The sequence below is a fragment of the Mirounga leonina genome, unplaced genomic scaffold, assembly GCF_011800145.1.
Source record: "Mirounga leonina isolate KUSES-001 unplaced genomic scaffold, KU_Mleo_1.0 Mir_115, whole genome shotgun sequence".
Taxonomy (NCBI): Eukaryota; Metazoa; Chordata; class Mammalia; order Carnivora; family Phocidae; genus Mirounga; species Mirounga leonina.
Genome location: NW_023270268.1, coordinates 51,627,238 through 51,647,301, shown reverse-complemented (window position 1 = coordinate 51,647,301; position 20,064 = coordinate 51,627,238). Strand labels below are relative to the sequence as shown.

Sequence of the window (20,064 nt, the reverse complement as noted above, 5' to 3'; positions counted from 1 at the left end):
GAAAAACTAGAAAAAAAGATGTACTATGTAACTTGTAAGAATAAGAAAGCTAGAATAGGTTAATATTATTCAAAACAGACTTCAGGGAAAAAAGGACAGATAATAATGATAAAAGGGTTAGTACAGGAAAACACTATAACAATTACAAATGGATATTTGCCTCATAACAGAATTTTAAAACTATCAAACAAAAGCAGGCAGAATTAAAAGCCGAAAGAGATAAATTCAGAATCTTCAGTGGAGAACCTGACATATGTCAATTTAACAAGGAAAAAAATTAATACTCATAGAGAAGATCTGAACAATAGTACCACCTTCTTAATCCAACTGATACTTATATAGCACTACACCCAACAACTACAATATACTCACTGTTATCTGATCAACTATAGGACAATAAAAAAACTCAAAAGATTAAAAAGACTAGTCTTATGAAGTATATTTTCTGAATACAACAAAATTAAATTAAGATTCATCAACAAAACAACTAAAAGACCAAAATACCTAATTAAAAACAGTGCTAACAGAAAATTTTTAGCCTTAAAGGTTTTTATTAGAAAAAGAAATCTAGTTTTAGTGGTCAAAATTTCCTCCTTAAGATAGAAAAATAAGATCAAACTAAACCTAAAGTGAATAGAAGGCAGAAGAAAAAAATGAGAGCAATAATGAAATGAAATAGAAAACAAATGAACTACATAGATATGAGCTTCTGTGTTTTTCAAAGAACAAAAGCTATAAATTTTGATAAATCAACTGTGAAAATCATTTGCTTAATGGCACAGTAATATCATGATGCTTAGATTATATATTGGTAATATATAGAGATTAACAAGACAGAATGCAGAGACCCACATCTATAAGAGAAGTGGCTTTTTGCTACAGTATCAAGGTATCAGTGGAATTCAATCAAGAAAGAAGGTCCCGCACATGAAAAAAATGCTCAATATCACTCATCATCAGGGAAATACAAATCAAAACCACAATGAGATATCACCTCACACCTGTCAGAATGGCTGAAATTAACAACTCAGGAAATGACAGATGTTGGCGAGGATGTGGAGAAAGGGGAACCCTCTTAACTTGTTGGTCGGAATGCGAACTGGTGCAGCCACTCTAGAAAACAGTATGGAGTGTCCTCAAAAAGTTAAAAAATAGAGCTACCCTATAACCCAGGAATTACACTTCTAGTTATTTATCCAAAGGATACAAAAATACTAATTTGAAGGGGCACATGCACCCCAATGTTAATAGCAGCACTATCAACACTAGCCAAATTATGGAAAGAGCCTAAATGCCCATCAACTGAGGAATGATAAAGAAAATGTGTGTGTGTGTATGTATATGTATACGTGTGTATATATACATACATATATATGTGTATATACATATAATGGATAACGGATTATTACTCAGCCATCCAAAAGAATGAAATCTTGCCATTTGCAATGACGTGGATGGAATAGAGTGTATTATGCTAAGTGAAATAAGTCAGTCAGAGAAAGACAAATACCATATGATTTCAATTGTATGTGGAATTTAAGAAACAAAACAGATGAACATAGGGGAAGGGAAAGAAAAATAAAATAAGATAAAAACAGAGAGGGAAGCAAAATATAAGGGACTCTTGACCATAGAGAACAAAACTGAGGGTTGCTGGAGGGGAGGTGGGTGGGGGGATGTGCTACATGGGTGATGGGTATTAAGGAGGGCATTTGTTGTGATGAACACTGGGTGTTATATGTAAGTGATGAATCACCAAATTCTACTCCTGAAACTAATACTACACTATATGTTAACTAAGTTGAATTTAAATAAAATCCTGGAAGAAAAAAATAAAAATAAATAAATAAATAAATAAATAAATAGGAAGGAAGGTAGGTCCTGGAGTAACTGGCTATCTGTATGGGAAGACATCCTGGCACCCCAAAAAGGAACATCAAGCCTACCTCACTTTATAAGTCAAAATAAATCATGGATATAAATGTAAAAACTAAGCCTATATAAAACTACTAGAAGAAAATCTTTGTGACCTTGAGGTAGACAAGGTTTAAGCAAACATCAAGGTTGAAAAATAAATTGGACTTTATAAAAATTAATAGCTTTTATTCACCAAAAAAGTTAAGATTAGAATCAAATTTAAAATGGGCAAAAGATTCTAAGGGTAAAAGGGAACATACTCTATGCTTTCCCCTGAAACAATCACAAAACAAAATGCCAAAACAACAACAACAAAACCGAAGTGTTTTTAAAAAATGGTTTACAAGACACTGGACATCAGGTAACAAAGAATAGTGACTCCTGAGCAACAAGACACAAATGAACAGTGGCTTATTACTACAGATCACAGCACAGGGAGGGAGAACCCAGGTGCAGCCTGGCAACATCCTGATTTGAGGCATCAGAGCTGAGATTCCATGGAGACTAAGGCAACTAAAATTCAGAGGACAGAATACAAGAGAGGAGACAGTAGCACAGAGACAGAACTGTGAAAATCTATTGAGAATCCCCTTTGTATAGTCAGCAAAGTACCAAATAGTGCATGCCTGTAAAGAAAGTACAAGAGGCAAAAGAAAATACCATCCCAAAGAACTGATCAGACCAGATCAGAACCTGGTGCTCACACAAAATGGAAAACTTGTTCCAACAAGCCAGACAGAGAAAACTTATATAACTCACAAGGTATTTGTTAGAATATTCATCAAGTTCATACTTGAGTTGTGAGAACATTTAGCACTAGACTGAGTACTGCTCCAGAACCAACTAACATATCATAATAGCAAGACCTAAGAGGACCAAATTGTCTCCAAAGAATTTAACTGCAACCCAGAATAAGGCTTAAAAATATTACAGAATTGCAAAAATATCCAGACAAATCCAGAATTATGGTTGGAAATTTCAATTTCTTTCTCTTAATATATGATTATACAAGTATAGCAAAAATCAGCAAGGACATAATAGAGGTGACTACATTATCAACCAACTTGACCCAATTGACATTTACAAAACACCCCATAGAAGAACAAGCAAAATACACAGTTTTCAAAATATTCATTAAAATAGCACATATTCTGAGCCATGAAACATCTCAATAAATTTAAAAGGATTCAAATCATCAAAGTATGCTCTTTGGAACAATGAAAGTAAATTAGAAATGACTTATAAAAAGACATCTAGAAAATCCCCAAATATTTGAAAAATAAATATCACCATTTTAAATAACCCCAAAGAATAAATCAAAGTGAAATTCGAAATTATTTGAACTGAATGAAAATGAAAACACAACATATCAGAATCTGTGGATGCTCCTATAGAAGAAGATACATAACACTAAGTGCTTATATGAGAAAAAATGAAGGATCTCAAAGCAATGGCCTCAGTTTATTCTCAAAAAACTTAAAAAAAAAAAAAAAGGAACATAAGCAGGAAAAAGAGGAAATAATATAGTTCAATGTGGAAAGCAATGAAATAGAAAACAGAAAAACTACAGAGAAAATTAATGAATCTAAGAGCTGGTTCTCTGAGAAAATCAATAAAATTGATAAACGTCTAGAAAGACTGATGAGAAAAAAAGAAAGAAGAAACAAATTATCAATGTCAGGAATAAAAGAAGTATCATCAGTATAGATTCTACAGATACTAAAAGGATAAAAAGGGAATATGAATAGCTTTATGCCTATATATTAAATACCTTAGGTGAGATGAACTAATTCCTTGAAAGACAAAACTACCAAAGCTCACTCAAGAAGAAACAGATAACCTGAATGACAATATTTCTCTAATTTGTTTACTAATTTCTCCATTAAAGAAATTTAATTTTTAGTTAAAAACCTTTCTGTAAAGAAAAATCCAGGCTAAATTGTTTCACTCCTGAATTTTATTGAACATTTAAGAAAGAATATCAATTCTACACAAACTCTTTCAGAGAATTAAGAAATACTTCCCAATTAATTCTCTGAGGCCAGCATTACCCTGACACAAAATATAATCAAGGATATTATAAGAAAATAAAACTGCGGACCAATATTCCTTGTGAAAAACAAATGTAAAAATTCTAAATATAATTTTAGCAGATTAAATGAAACAATATATAAAAAAGATAACAGACCATGACCAAGTAGAGTTTCCTACAAGAAATGAAAAAGTGTTTTACGTTTGAAAATCAATGTAATTCACTACATTAACAATTAAATAAGAAAAAAAGATCATCTCAATAGTCACAAAGCATTTTACAAAATCCAACATCTATATCCAAAAAAAAACCAAAACCTGTCAGCACACTAGGACTAGAAGGGGGTTTCTTCAACCTCACAAGAGGCATTTACCAAAATCCACCAGCTAACACCACACATAATGGTGAAAAAGACTAAGTACTATCTGACTAATATCAGAAATAAGACAAGGATATCCAAACTTTCCACTTCTATTCAATGCTGTATTTGATGCTGTAGTCTGAGCAGTCAGGCAAGAAAAAGAAATAAAAGACATCCAGATTGGGAAGAAGTAAAACTGTCTTCATTACAAACAGCATGATCATCTCTGCAGAAAATCTTGTGGAATCTACAAAAAAGCAACTAGAATGATAAGTGAGTTCAACGAGGCTGCAGGATACAAGATCAATATACCAAATTCAAGTGTATATCCATATATTAGCAACAAACGATCAAAAATTAAAATTTTTTAAATATTACATATATATATCATTTGTAGTATCATCACAAATATAAAATACTTCAGGATAAATATGAAAAAAGAAAATGTCAGAGACCTCTAAACTGTAAGCTACAAAACACTGTTGAGAAAAATCATATAAGACCTCAATAAATGAAAAAATATACCTTGTTAATGGGTCAGAAGACTCAATGTTATTAAGATGTTAATTCTCCCCAATAGATCTACAGATCCAATGCAATCCCAATCAAAATATAAGCAAGGTATTTTGTGGAAACTGACAAAATGATTACAAAATTCATATGGTAATAGGGGTGCCCAGGTGGCTCAGTTGGTTAAGCATCTGTCTTTGGCTCAGGTCATGATCCTGGGGTTCCTGGGATCGAGCCCCACGTCAGGCTCCCTGCTCAGTGGGGGGCCTGCTTCTCTCTCTCCCTCTGCTGCTCTCCACCTGCTTGTGTTCTCTCTCTCATTTTGTCAAATAAAAAAATAAAATATTTTTTAAAAATTCATATGGTAATGGAAAGGATTAAGATAACAAAAACAACTCTGAAAAAAAGAGTGAAGTGTGAAGACTATAACTACATGATTCCAAGTGTTATAATGCCATAATAATCAAGATAGTGTGGTACTGGCATCAAGCAGATATGTATTTCAGTGGAACAAACAGAATGTCCAGAAATAGACCTACACATTTATGAACAACAGATTTTATTGCAAAAATACAAAAGCAATCCAACAAAGAAAAGGTGATCTGGTCAAAAAAATATGCTGGCAATATTAAATTTCCAAGATGCAAAAAGAAAAAAAAATGAACTTTGATCCATAGCTCATGTCATACTCAAAATTTATCTCAAAATAGATCATAGACCTAAATGTAAAATCTGAAACTATAAAACTGGTAGAAGAAAACAGAAAATCTTTGTGGCCTTTGGTTAGGAAAAGATCTCCTAGATCAACACCAAAAGCATGTCTGTAAAAGAAGAAATTAATAAACAATACTTCACCAAAATTGAAAACTTCTGGGGGCGCCTAGGGGGCACAATCAGTTAAGCATCCGACTCTTGGTTTTGGCTCAGGTCGTGATCTCAGGGTCATGAAAATAAGCCCCATCTAGGGCTCCACACTCAGCACAGAGTCTGCTTAAGACTCTCTCTCCCTCTCCCTCTGCCCCTCCCCTCCATGCTCTCTCTCTAAAATAAATAAATAAAATCTTTCAAAAAAAGATTAAAGACTCCTGTCTTCAAAAGGCACTCCCAGTGGGGCAGCTGGGTGGCTCAGCTGGTTAAGCGTCTGCCTTCGGCTCAGATCATGATCCTGGGGTCCTGGGATCGAGCCCCACATCGGGCTCCTTGCTCAGCAGAGGAGCCTGCTTCTCCCTCTCCCTCTGCCTGACACTCCCCCTGCTTGTGCTCTCTCTTTCTGTGTCAAATAAATGAATAAAATCTTAAAAAGAAAAAAGGCACTCCTAGTGAATGAAAGAAGCACAGCACATACCTGATATAGTACCTGAATCTAGAATATATAAAGAACTCTCCAAACTTAATTATAAAGAAACAACCCAACACAAAAATAAGCAAAAGATGTGGACAGATACTTCACTAAGAAATATATATAGGTGGCAAATAAGAACATTGAAAACATTCTCATCACCATTAGTGACGAGGGAAATATAAATTAAAGCCATAATGAGCCACTTTACACCTATCAAAATGTCTAAAATAAAAGACTAACCATACATGTGGTAGTGATGAGGAATAACTGGAACACTCATGCACTGCTGGCAAGATTATATAATGGTACAACCACATTGGACAACAGTCTGGCAATTAAGTTAAACATAAACCTACCATATGATCCAGTCCTTCTATTGCCAAAAAGAAAGTATGTCCACACATGTACACAAATTTTCATAGCAGCTTGTTTTATAATAGCCAAAACTTGAGAACAACACAAATTTCCATCAATAGGTAACTGGGAAAACAAACTGTGTCATACACATACAATGGCACACTATTCAGCAATAAAGAAAAATATATGCGACAACATAGATGCATCTCAGAATAATTATGCTGAAAGAAATCAGACAAAAAGATTACATACCATATTATTACATTTATAAAAAGTTCTAGAAAATGTAAACTCATCGGCAGTTACACTAACTAGGTGCCTGTGGGAAAAAAAGCAATGAGAGAGGGAAAAAGTATTATAAAGGAGCCTGAATAAGCCTTTGGTTATGAAGCATAGGTTCGCTATCTTGATTGTGGTGATGGTATCATGGGTACATACAGAAATAAAAAAATATCAAGTTGCATACTTTAAAATATGTGCAGTTTACCGTATATTAATTATACTTCAGTAAAACTTTAAAAATAGAAAAATTTGACTGGACTCTATACAAAAGTAGATACACAAATGGCCAATAAACAAAGATAAGATGCTCAACATTATTTGACATCAGGGAAATGAAAATTAAAACCACAGCAGCATAAATCTACCAATCCATTACAAAGGCTAAAATTAAAAAGAACAGCAATATCAATTGTTGGCAAGGATCTGGAGAAACTTGAAATCTCATATACCAGTCATGTAAATGTAAAATAATACAACCCCTTCAGAAAACCATCTGGCAGGTTCTTACAGGTTAAACCTAAACCTTCCAAACAAGCCAGTCATTCACTTTCCAGGTAAAGAAAACACATGTCCACTTGAAGAACTTTATATGAACGCTCATAACAGCTTTAGTAATATCCAAAATGGAAAACAACTCAAATATCTATTAACAGATGAGTGTAAAAACAAAATGTGATATATTTATACAAAAGAACATTACTCTTCATTCAAAAGGACTACCTGCTGATACACATCCAGCATCATGGATAAATCACAAAATCATAATGCTGAGGGAAAGCGCCAAACACAAAAGAGTACATAATGTGTACTGTGATTCTACTTATATAAAATTTTAGAAAATATAAACTAATTTATAATGAAAGCACATTAGCAGTCATCTAAGGCTGAGGTGGAGGGGAAAATGGACTACATAAGGGCAAGTGAAAACATTTGTGGTGATGGAATTATTCACTATATAAGTGTATACCATATTGATTTTTAACACTTCTCCAGCATTTTTGGCTCTGCAAATTAGCAAAAGTAGTTTACTCTCTTGGTTTTTCTCAATGAAGTATCACTGGCATTTCTGATGGGAAAATTTCTTTCTCGAATGGGCTGTCTTGTACACTGTTAAGACATAAAGTGTTCCTATTTTTTCTCCCCAACCACTACGATCCTATATATTCCATCATATATTTCCAAAAAGGCCCAAAATCACCAAATGTGATAAATGAAAGCCTAATAAACTTTTATTTATCATATTTGGTACTTTCTATAAAATGATACTGACCAAGAAACAAAATCAGTAACAACTAGATCTATAAGATGGGAGCATACAATCTAAGAGGTCTTGTCCTTAAAGGGCTAATCCTATTATCATTTTTACTTTTTACTTACAACCCTCATCAGGTAGAATACTCAGGAAGGTCTAAATAGAAAGAAATAATTTCTTACTCATTTCCCACTCCTCATCACTAGTGATACTAACACTACTCAAAAAAAAGAAAATGTTATGAGTCCCTGGGTGGCTCAGATGGTTAAGCGTCTGCCTTTGGCTCAGATCATGATCCCAGAGTCCTGGGTCGAGTCCCACATCGGGCTCCCTGCTCCTTGGGAGGTTGCTTCTCCCTCTGCCTCTCTCTCTCTCTCTCTCTGTCTCTCATGAATAAATTAATAAAATCTTAAAAAAAGAAAAGAAAAGAAAATGTTGTATAACATGTACTTTTTATTGCTATAACAGAAGAAATATAATTTCTAATTTTAAAACTGCATAATTAATAATGATTTGAGCATTGCCAAAAGGATTATGTGGTATGTGGTGTGGCATGTGTAAAACAGAATGAGAGTTAAACTGAGTGGGAGAGAAGGAGATACTCAGAAAGAGAAATCCTTTAAAAATGAACTGCGAATAACCTAGACAAAATATCATCTCCAAAGAAGACATGAATGCTTATTTTTTTGTTTCTTTCTCATAAAGGTAATAAAGAGGAAATGAGAAGTGAATGGGAGATAATAAACAGTATTAACATTTTCAAAGGCAGAGGGAATAAAGCTACCTACTAATGCTATGCAGATTAAAAGTCAGTAAGAGAGTATCATGACAATAAATCTGCATACTCAGGTAAAATGAATTTGTCAGACAAATTTCTAGAATAAAATCTTACAGAAACTGATTTAAGATTAAACAGAAAAAAAGAAAATAAACAATAAAATAGAAAGCCTTCACAGTCCTTTAACCATCAAAAAACCTGAATAAATAGTTTAAAACCCCTCACAATAATAATACTAAGCCTAAATTGTATTATAGGCTAGTTCTACCAAATATTCAAGGAATATATCATTTTAATCCTACATAAACTTTCTGAGAATAGAAACTGATGAACCGGGGCACCTGGGTGGCTCAGTCATTAAGCATCTGCCTTCGGCTCAGGTCATGGTCCCAGGGTCCTGGGATTGAGCCCCGCATCGGGCTCCCTGCTTGGCGGGAAGCCTGCTTCTCCCTATCCCCCTGCTTGTGTCTCTCTTGCTGTGTCTCTCTCTGTCAAATAAATAAATAAAATCTTAAAAGAAAGAAAGAAACTGATGAACCACTCACCATTATATGTTTTAATAGACTTAAATTTTAGAGCAGTTTTAGGTTCATATCAAAATTGAGTGGAAGGCACAGAGATTACCATATATCTCCTTCCCCTATACATACATAGCCTCCCCCATTATCAATATCCCCTACTAGTGTTCTCCATTACATTTACAAGGCTAGTATAACCTTGATGCTAAAGTTGGAAAAGGAAATAAACTAATACTAATAAACAAACAAACCAAATGAATCCAGCAATATAAACAAAAAGATAGTACTCTACAAGTACGTTCAATTCATCTCAGGTCTGCAAGGACAGATTAATAATAGAAAATCAGTTATTATTCACACATTCCTATATTAAAAGGGGAAAACTTTAAAATGATTTCAATTAATGCAGGAAAAAATTTTGTTAAAAAATATACAAATAAATGATTTCTAAAAAATCTTATCCAATAGGAATAGAAGCAAATCTTGTCAAACAGGAAATGATATCTACCAAAAACCAAAAAGAAAATTATTCTCATTAGAAAAATATTAGCAGAATTCCCATTCAAATTCCAAGTAGGACAAAGATACTGCCAATTAATACAATAAACATACAAAGTAGACAGACATAAATTTAACAAAATACTTGCAAGACTTTTACAGAAGAAAAAAATTGTTTTTTATTGAGACATTTTTAAAGTACTAAATAAATAAAGAGGTATACTATGTCCATGGATGCTAAAATGTAGTATCTTACGGATACAAGTTCCCACCAAATAGATCTATAGATTCAGTGCAATTCCAATCAAAGTACCAACAAGGATTTTTGTAGAACCTGACAAACTGATTCTAGCTTTTACATGTAAGAAAAAAAGTCCAAGTAGTAATAAAAGAAAAAAATTACATATAAGACTTCAAATTATAAAACTATTTATATAAAAACATTGTTAAGAAATTAACAGATAAGCCATAGACCAGGAAAAAATATCCACAACACATGCCTAACAAAGGAATTGAACATAGAATATGTAAGAAATTTCAACAACTCAATAATAAAAAGAGAAATAATCTTTTTTTGAAAAATAGATAAAAGGCTTGAACAAATACTTTACAAGGAAAATATACAAATGGCCAGTAAGCACAGAAAAAAAGTGTTTAAAATCATTAGTCACCAGAAAATTGCTAGTTAAAACTCACAATGAAAACCACTTCAAATCCATTAGAATAGCTGGAATTCAAAGGTCTGTAACACCAAATATTGGCAAAGATGTGCAACTGAAACTTCTTGTTGAAACATAAATTGTTTATGGGAATGTAAACTAAAACAACTGTGCAAAACCATCTGGCAGTTAAATATACACCTATCATACAATCCATCTATTCCACTGCTGGGTATTTATGCAAAAGAAATACAAACATATGTCACTTCAGAGACATGTACACAAATGTTCATAGCTGCTTTAGTCTCAAAAACTGAAAACTCACTGCTAGATATTTACCCAAGAGAGACGAAAACATATATTCCACAAAGACTTGTACAAGAAAATCCACTGCAGCTTTATTCTTAATAGCTCCAAAGTGAAAACAAGCCAAAATATCCTTCAATAGAATGAATTGTGGTACATTCATACAATGGAACAGTAGTCAGCAATAAAAGGAATAAACTACTAATATATGCAACAACATGGATAAACCCCAAAACCTGCTAAGCAAATGAAGCCAGGTACAAAAAAATACATACTATGAGATGCCATTTATATTAAGTTCTTGAACTAATCTATTGTAAATGAAATTAGAATAGTGATTGCCTCTGGAAGCTGGGGGAAGGGACTGACTACAAAGGAGCACAAGGAAATTTTTGAAAGGGATGCAATATGGAACACAAATGAATATATTTGATAAAACTTACCGAACTGCATACGTAAGATTTGTGTGTTTTACTGTATGATTTAACTTACATTTTTAAAATCACATAACACCCTTAACTCTGAATTACCAAAAATAACTGAAATGAAGAAGGGTAGACATCACTACACTCTTTTGACTTATTATTATAGCTAATTATATTAACAAATTTCACAATATTGAATTACCTTTATATTTCTAGTTTGAACCACTCTTAACTCCTGGTTCATTTTTCCGACTTACTGCTGGATTCTCTGATAAAGGTCTACTTATAGTTTTTCTATCAACTGTTTATAAACTCAAGAACATTATTTTAAAAAACGATTTCATGCATACCATACAATAAAGCAAATAATTATGCCAATGTTATTAGGAACACATTCACTGAAAAAGAAAAAAAATATATGTATAAACTAAACCTTAAGTCAAAATCCTGTGATAATAAATTTCAATTTAAAATAATAGGATGAATTCATGCTTTAGTATACCATATTTCATTGATTCTGAACGTACATTTTGAATATTATTTTAACATATCTGTAATGAGGATGCATTTGCATTAGGTGGTATCTTAAAATTAATGGCAATTTTTTTTTTAAAGATTTTATTTATTTATTCATTAGAGACAGAGAAAGAGAGGCAGAGGGAGAAGCAGGCTCCCAAGGAGCAGGGAGCCCGATGCGGGACTCGATCCCAGGACCCTGAGATCATGACCTGAGCCGAAGGCAGACGCTTAACCATCTGAGCCACCCAGGCACCCCAGTGGCAATATTTTTTCTTTCATAGTAGGACATAAAATTACAATTCACCGCATCTTAGACTCAAGGAAACACAGTGTGTTCTCAAGTTCTGCCCACTGAACTAAAGAAATGCCATCCCTGGAGCATCGTATTTTGATCTCTAAATACCATTCTTGACTAAAAGGAGCCAAGGTTATTTGGGTAAATGGTTAATTCCAGGCTCCGGAACAAAAAATTTCAGTCTGAGACTGAAACAAAATGTAAAGAATCATTAAAACTAACAGGGTCATGTGTAAAGAACACAGGAGCCAATTTGAAGAGATTCATGCTGAACAAACTTGCTACAATTTGAGCATCAAAAAACAACAAAATAACAATTCTGACTGAAATATGTTGAATAAAATTCCCATGAATCCTTGTGATACTCAAGCAGGAGAAAGCAAAATGCAAAACAACTGACTACTACTAGAGGGGACTATAATACTAACTCTTCATTTTAAAAATTAGTGCTATAATGGAGGTTTCATAAAAAGTATCCAATGTCTACAGACATTTGATATGTATATCAAAATATAGGCCATACGTGCATAGCAACTTAGTGGGACTTATAGAGTTAAGTAGGACATTCAAGAAAGAGTGATTAAAGATTTGTACAGAAATTTTCAAACCTGTCTCTATTTTCCAGTATTTCTGTTCTAAGAACATACCCAAAATCCAGAACTGGGTGAAGCAAAGGAGAGCAGGTTGAAGAGAAGTGAGAAGGGAAACAGGAAACACAAGCTGCATCCTTTTGACTAATACCAATTATCCCTTTTTCTTTACCATCAAAATATGCATCATCAACAGACTAAAACAGCTCTAAATAATGCTTTTATATTTATACATAGTATCTTCAGTTAGAGTGTAAAATGTCACTAGATCTTCACTTATTCAGAATTTACATAATCATTGCTATCACAAGGTGGAAGCTAAACTTCAGTTTCTGATGATCAGTTTAACCTTTAAATCGCCTGATTAAACTCCGTCTTCATTCGTAAAACCCCAAATTAGCAAACAAGCCACAATACAATATATGCTATAGCATAGGTCTTCTGTGAATAGCTGGGATCTTCAACTGCTTCAGCTGCAATACAAACCATTGAGCCTTGGCCAATATAAGTCAATTTGAATAATCAATATGACAACCTTATTTTTCTAATGCAAACAGGATTGCTACAGTAAGGTGTCTCACTGCCACATCACAGTCATGGCCTCTTTTAACCCCTAATTAGATTGAGGCGATTATCCCTGCTCTTCCTTACAAGTGTACAGCTTGGATAAGGGATGACAAAAGCTATCTGCCACTTATTCAGCCTTTGCAGACAGCAGGTTATCCAGGGAGATAGAGAATAAAATCAACAAACAATTGTTATTCATATCATCATCTAAAGTGTTAAGATAGTCACAGTTTCCATACATGCACAGTGAATATAGCCCAGAGCATGAGGTAACTGCAGACTGCTTAAGAACATCAGGGTTACACAGATGGAAATTCATGGTGATGTTGGGGAATTATGTCTAAATCAAATTCATCTGCATAAAAAGAAATGATCAGGGATTTGTCTTTTGTATATAATATATCAAGATTTCATTATGTTTCTCTTCATGAATTCTTTGAAGCTAAATTTTAATACTGATTTTTCTAAACACATAGCATTTATCATGAAAAAGAATGCCAAAATTAATGGTCTGTAGAAACTTAAATGCATTAAGATTCAATTAAAATACTCTTAAATATAAAACAGGAAACTTTTCACTATGATACTACATGAGTTCTTGTATTAAATTTAGATAATCAAGGGTTATTTCATTAACTCTGTGGATTCCAAATGTTTTTCTTAACTCTCATTACAATCAATTTCTGAAATCTTGTTCATCACTTCAGAGCAATTATTAAGAGAATTGTGGTCACAAGAAAATAATAGAGTAGTTGCAAAGACACCAAACTGACAGTTTCCTAGTAAGTTTAACTAAGCTAACTTGAGGACAATATAGAAAGCTGAGCCCACTGATAAGAAAAAACTTTGGGGGGAATATCTGCATCTACACTGATGATGATAAAATCACAGTGGAAGTAATAAGATAAGGACATGTTGAAAAGGATTTCATATCTTTTCCTTTCCACTTGCAAGAGTCAGTAGGTGCCTTTTCTTAAGGTCATAATCACTTTGCTAAAAGAAAAAGAATGGGAAAGCCACAATGTTTTATACTGAATTCTGTTTCTGTTTTATATTACTCATTCAATCAACATTGTTGCCTTTAAAGCAGCCAACTAGAAGTATACTCTTTCCAATAATTGAGGTCCCAGCCCCAAACTTCATCAAATGCCACTCCCAAGAACAGCCAATACATTTTAAACATATCCACCAGTAGCAAAAAAAATTGTCATATAAGCATTATTTCTATACACAGCCATGAGTTACTGAACCCAGATTCCCAGAGTGCTGTGATTACTTGGTAATCAGTGGATCATTTAACCAAACTGCATCATGAGTTTAATTTAGTGATTGCCAACCTGTCTGAGCAGTATAAGATTATCTAAAACTGTGTGCCTTGTTCCCCTGACATAGGCTGAAACATGACTTCATTCTTTAAGTCGAATACTAATTCAGAATATTGGGCAGGCCTTGAAAGCCGAGTCATAATTCACTTCTAAATGTGTCTCCAGAGCACCCACTGTTGGATACAGACACCCAAAGCTTATATATATATATGGAGAGAGAGAATGTATGTATGTGTATATATTTGTAATATGTATGCATGCATGTGTATATATTTGTTCTTTTACACATTTGCAGTCAACAATTTCATTTTAAACATCTGATTTTAAGGAACACGCTTTTCTTAGTACCCTAGATAGTCATTTATTTTTATAAAATCGACTTGATAAGAAAAAATGAAATCAATTGTCAAAAGATATGGGAATACTTTACTAGATATAATTAAATTTATTAACCTTAGTTTACTTAAACTGAGTGTTAAAATTTGAATTTGTTATGATTTTGTTTCTCTAATCTATTTCTGGTCTTTAAAAAAAAAAATATATATATATATATAACACTTTCCAAAAGTAAACATAAATCATACACATCTACTGTAGATTTTAGACTAAAATATTTTAAGAATTTAGTAAACATATGATGGTAAAATTGCATAAAGCCAAACTATAGTAAACAAAAACATACAGACAGTTGTTTTCAATTACCTTTCTACTCAATATAGAGTTAAACCATCAGTGCTAAAATTCAAAAACATTAAAAGGAAAAGTAACAACAAATGACATTTTAGCCAACGGGTAAAGAACAACTTCACTCTTACGGTCTTATTTTAACCCATCTTTCTGTGTGTTATTTTACTATTTTTCAGCTTTCTTTGTTCTTTTACTTGGAACTATATATGTGCTTGAAAAGTTACTAGCAACTATTTATTAAAAGTACAAGAAAGAACTAGACCTTAAATAATTTGAGAAATGCAGTGAAAACCTAAATTATAACATATAAAATTATTGATTTTCAAACTTTCTTCTGCAGCTCAACTTTATAAAAAACTCCAATACTCTCAGCATATCTCAATAATATTCCCACTCAAAAGAAATAATGCATTATTGGTTTTTTGCTTGGATTAAAAACCATATGGCATACTGTAAATTTAATAACATTAAAGTTGAGGCCAATAAATAAAAGGTCCATGATCCACGGTCCTTATCCAATTCTGGATTTCTAACTAAAGAGTGGCATGATGGCCACACGTTAGTCACACATCTGACTAGAGAACTAGAAAATGGTATCTCTGAAAGCAAGTAATTTACTGAGGATGTGGGACTTAATATTTTCAAAGCCATTAACTAGTTATTCTTCATCTTTACTACAAATAAACATGAAATAGGATAGCAGACTTAGGTCAACTACAGAAAAGAATTTCTAGAGTGTGTTAAGTACTTGAATAGATTGTTAAAGGAGATTGGAATTCTCTTAAGGACTTGAAAAAGGATACATTTTAATCTTTCAGAAATGGATTCTCTGAAAGTAAAGAAGTTGTGACAGTCCTTCTCACCTTAAAATAAAATTCTTAAAACCAAGTACTTATGGAATATCATGCTTTTGTATCTGTTTCATTCCTAATTTAAAATTTATCTAAGAGGAGTATATAAATAATAGAATATTCCAGATTTGATTTGGTACAGGGCTAGAAACAATGGGGATAATATACAAATAGGGCTCAGCACTGCATGAGAAAAGGAAGAAAGTATTAAAACATGAAACAATTTTAAAATTAAAATTCCGTATCATAACAACTCTTTAGGTAAGTTATAAAATGTAATATCTTCTACCAATACAGTCTGTAAACAAACTATAAAGAATTTGAAACCAAGCAAGTAGAAATAAACCCCCTGAAATTGATACAAGTAGAAGGATACAAATCTATTATTTTATTTATTCACTTAATTTTTTCACCAATATTAAACAAAGAAGCCCATTTTGTTTTGTTTTGTTCCCCAAATGGGGAACAGGTAATATATACAGAGAAAACATATCAATTTATTCAACAAGAATGTGTGCCTTAGAAATCAAACCACTATAAAAGTTCTTTTTATGTTGCCAGATCAAATTTTGAATGGACCTTAACCAAATGATCAAAGTTACCATCACCAATAATGGAACAAACCAACATCCTGTGAGTCCTGATATGATGTGCTGTGAGTCCTGATATGAGTAATATCACATTATTTCTGTGATATTCCTGACAAAAAAATGCACAACCTGACTCTAATCATTAGGAAATGTTGGAAAAACCCAAATTGAGGGACATTCTATCAAACAACCAGCCTATATAGCTTTAAAAATGTCAAGGTCATGAAAGACAAAGAAAAGCCAAGGAACTAGTCTACATTAAAGGAAACTAAAGAGACATGACAACTAACTGTAATACATGACCCTGGACTGGACTCAGCCTTTTATGCACGGTAAAGGTGGTTGACACGCAAATAGGAAGTTATATGACATAACTGGGACTATGAACTGATTATATATAATACTGTATCAACGTTAAATTTCTTGATTTTGATTACTGACTGTGGCTACCTTAAAAAAAAATTCTTATGGAATATACACAAAAATATTTAGGCATGAAGGGACTGATGCCTGCCACTTACTATCAAATGATTCAGAAAAAAGAGTACTGAGAGACAGACAGAAAATTTGATAAAGCAAATGAGGCAAAATGTAAACAATTGGTGAATCTGGGTAAAGTGTATATGAGAGTTCTTTACTCTTCTTGAAACATATTTGTTAAGTTTGAAATTATGTCAAATAAAGAGCTGCAAAAAAATCTTAATTGGGTATATTAATTCCTACACAGCATTTTCAGTTCCAACCAGCAACTTAACCTCCTTCAAACCTGACAGCACCAGAAAGAAAAAATAAAACCTCACATTTAGTAGGCAAGGAAAAGCTACCCTTTAAAAAAATATACATGCATCACATAGTCCTAAAGCACTATTTACTACATTTAGAAATCTGGAATTTATAAAACTATTTAGAAAGTAATTTTCAAATGCCAGATTTTACTATTTTCAGTCTTAAAATGCTTTCACCTGATGATAATTTGACAAATCCTATCACCTGCTGTTTTAGGCATCCCATTCCCAAGGTGATGTTAACTCAGCAATTTTTTCCAGGAATTTTATCAATAGTGATATCTGAATTGAGATACAATGAGGAAAAAGTCATGGCATACAATCTAAAAAGATGGGATTCCCCCCCACCCCATTAACTTCAGAATATAAGAAGCTAAAGCCATCCAGATACAAAGTCTACAGTTCTTAATGGTTTACTACTTCATATAAATAGAGCTCTGAAAGTGAAACTAGCTAGCCTCTTGGGAGAGCTGATGAATAAATGTCTGAACCTGTGTGTGCTTTGTTATAATGCTACAAAAAGTGGGTCTGAAATGGCTTCACTGAAGCGCTGGAAGACTTACTTCCTGGGTGCTCAGCCATCCTTTTATCAGATATGTCAGTATCCATCCCTTCTAGTAATAGTCAAGAAATAGCATCATTAAATTCCCTCTAGAAAGGGTATTGTAATCAGAAATGACAAAGTAAATTTTCCGTCATCCACAGAAATAAGAAGTATCATATTATACTAACTGTATTTCTAATTATTTTACTGATTCAGTCAATAAATTTTTGGCTAGAGTAATAATATTTTCAGTTCATTAAAAGTGGGCACTTACTCATTGCTAGTGGTGGAAGAAGGGGAAATTCATACTAGCTTCCCAGGGTGCAAAATGACAATGTGTGTTAACCTCATAAAAACCAATACTCTTTGACCCAGAAAGTTCACTTCTGGGAATTTATTCTACAGAAATATAATATACACAAAGGTATTTAGATACAAAAATATTTCTGCATATATGTACATATACATATGTGTATATGTACAATATTTATGTATAAGAATATCCATCAAAAACTAATGATGTAATGTATGGTGATTAACATAACATAATAAAAAAAAGAATATCCATCATTTCAATAATAAATGAAAACCACTTATATGTCGAAAGACACAAGGATTATTAAATAGGTTAGTATGTATCTATACAATGCAAAGTATGCTACTCTTAAACATGATGACATAATAGATTAGTATATTAGTACATCTATCAAATTTTTAAATAAACTGGGAAATATATACACATATACTAAAAATTGTATTTAAGTTATGGAGGGTGCAATCAAAAGTGTGTGTACCTCATTTGGGAGGCCACTATTCTATACAAGAGGCTGTGGCGGCCTAGACCAGAAGATGACAAACTATAGTCCTTAGGCTAACTTGGCCCCATTGCCTGCTTTTTTAAGTAAAATTTACTGCAACATAGACATGCCTATTCATTTATTTATTGTCTGTAGCTGCTTTTCACATTACAACCACAGAGCTAAGTAGTTCTGACAGACACTGTAAGCCCACAAAGCCGAAAATATTTACTATCTGGATCTTTATGGAAAAAAGTTTCTGAACCCTGGCCCAGAAACCTAGCTCACATTTCTCTCCAATGATTTCCAAACAGCCTTTCAATGTATTGAATTATGTGATATAATCATAGACGAAATGGTTTCCAAACTATATGCTTTGCATGTGCGGCAGGAGAGTAAAAGGATCTCTGTCCATCCATTCACCCCAGCCGAGGGGGCAAATGGAGCAAGTAAGGGGAAAGAAGGAAAAGAGGAAGATAAGGATTAAAGAAGTGATAAGAAAAGTTGGAAAGCCACTTCTCTCATTAAGGGGCTGGAGGGGGAGGGGAAGACAAGGAGATCCTTATTTGGTAAAGGAGTTTGTATTCAGGAACTGAGTTTGTACTGGAACCCAAGTCTCTTAATATATAGCATGTATATTATATAGATGGATTCTCAATTCTCAATTGGAGGGGGAGAGCAGACAAATTTTTAGGTATTAAACTGGTTTGTGGCCTTCCAGAGCTCAACTCAATTCAGGAATCATAATCCTTAGTATTTGTTAATTTCTCTCTCATTCAAGTTAAATGAAAATCGATCAAATTGATTTAAATTTAATTCTTCTCTGGGGGGGCCAATAATGAGGAAAAAAAACCTTGAACAATGGTATATGGAAAATATTCCTTAACTTTAAGTTCCCTTACAAAAAATGTTAAAAGGCTCTTAATTGCTAATATACACATTTTAACCCATATTTTTGGTTCCAGTATGCACAAACTACAAATCAATCCTGTTATGGGCCAGTCTCAAAAGAGGAAACTCCAGGTGGGTACAGAAAAGGGAAGGAAAGTAGAAGAGCAAAAAAAAGTTTATTGCAGTGAAAATGTATAGAGGAAAGTAAACTCAGGACTCAGAACCGTACACCCTTAGCATTTGTAAGAAAGAAGATGCTGCGCCACATACTATACAATGAAGTTACCACGATGGGCAAAAGCCTACATAACCTTACATAACACTAGGCATGGGGCACATAGATTGAGAAAGACCTAATCAATAATCTCAAACATTCAAGTTATTTG

General features: G+C 33.1%; 1 protein-coding gene across 1 annotated transcript in view; it reads right to left on the bottom strand.

The window, feature by feature from the left end:
* The window catches only part of RSRC1 (arginine and serine rich coiled-coil 1), a 407,525-nt gene that overhangs the window by 247,053 nt on the left and 140,408 nt on the right, over nucleotides 1-20,064 (bottom strand). The window lies entirely within an intron of this gene.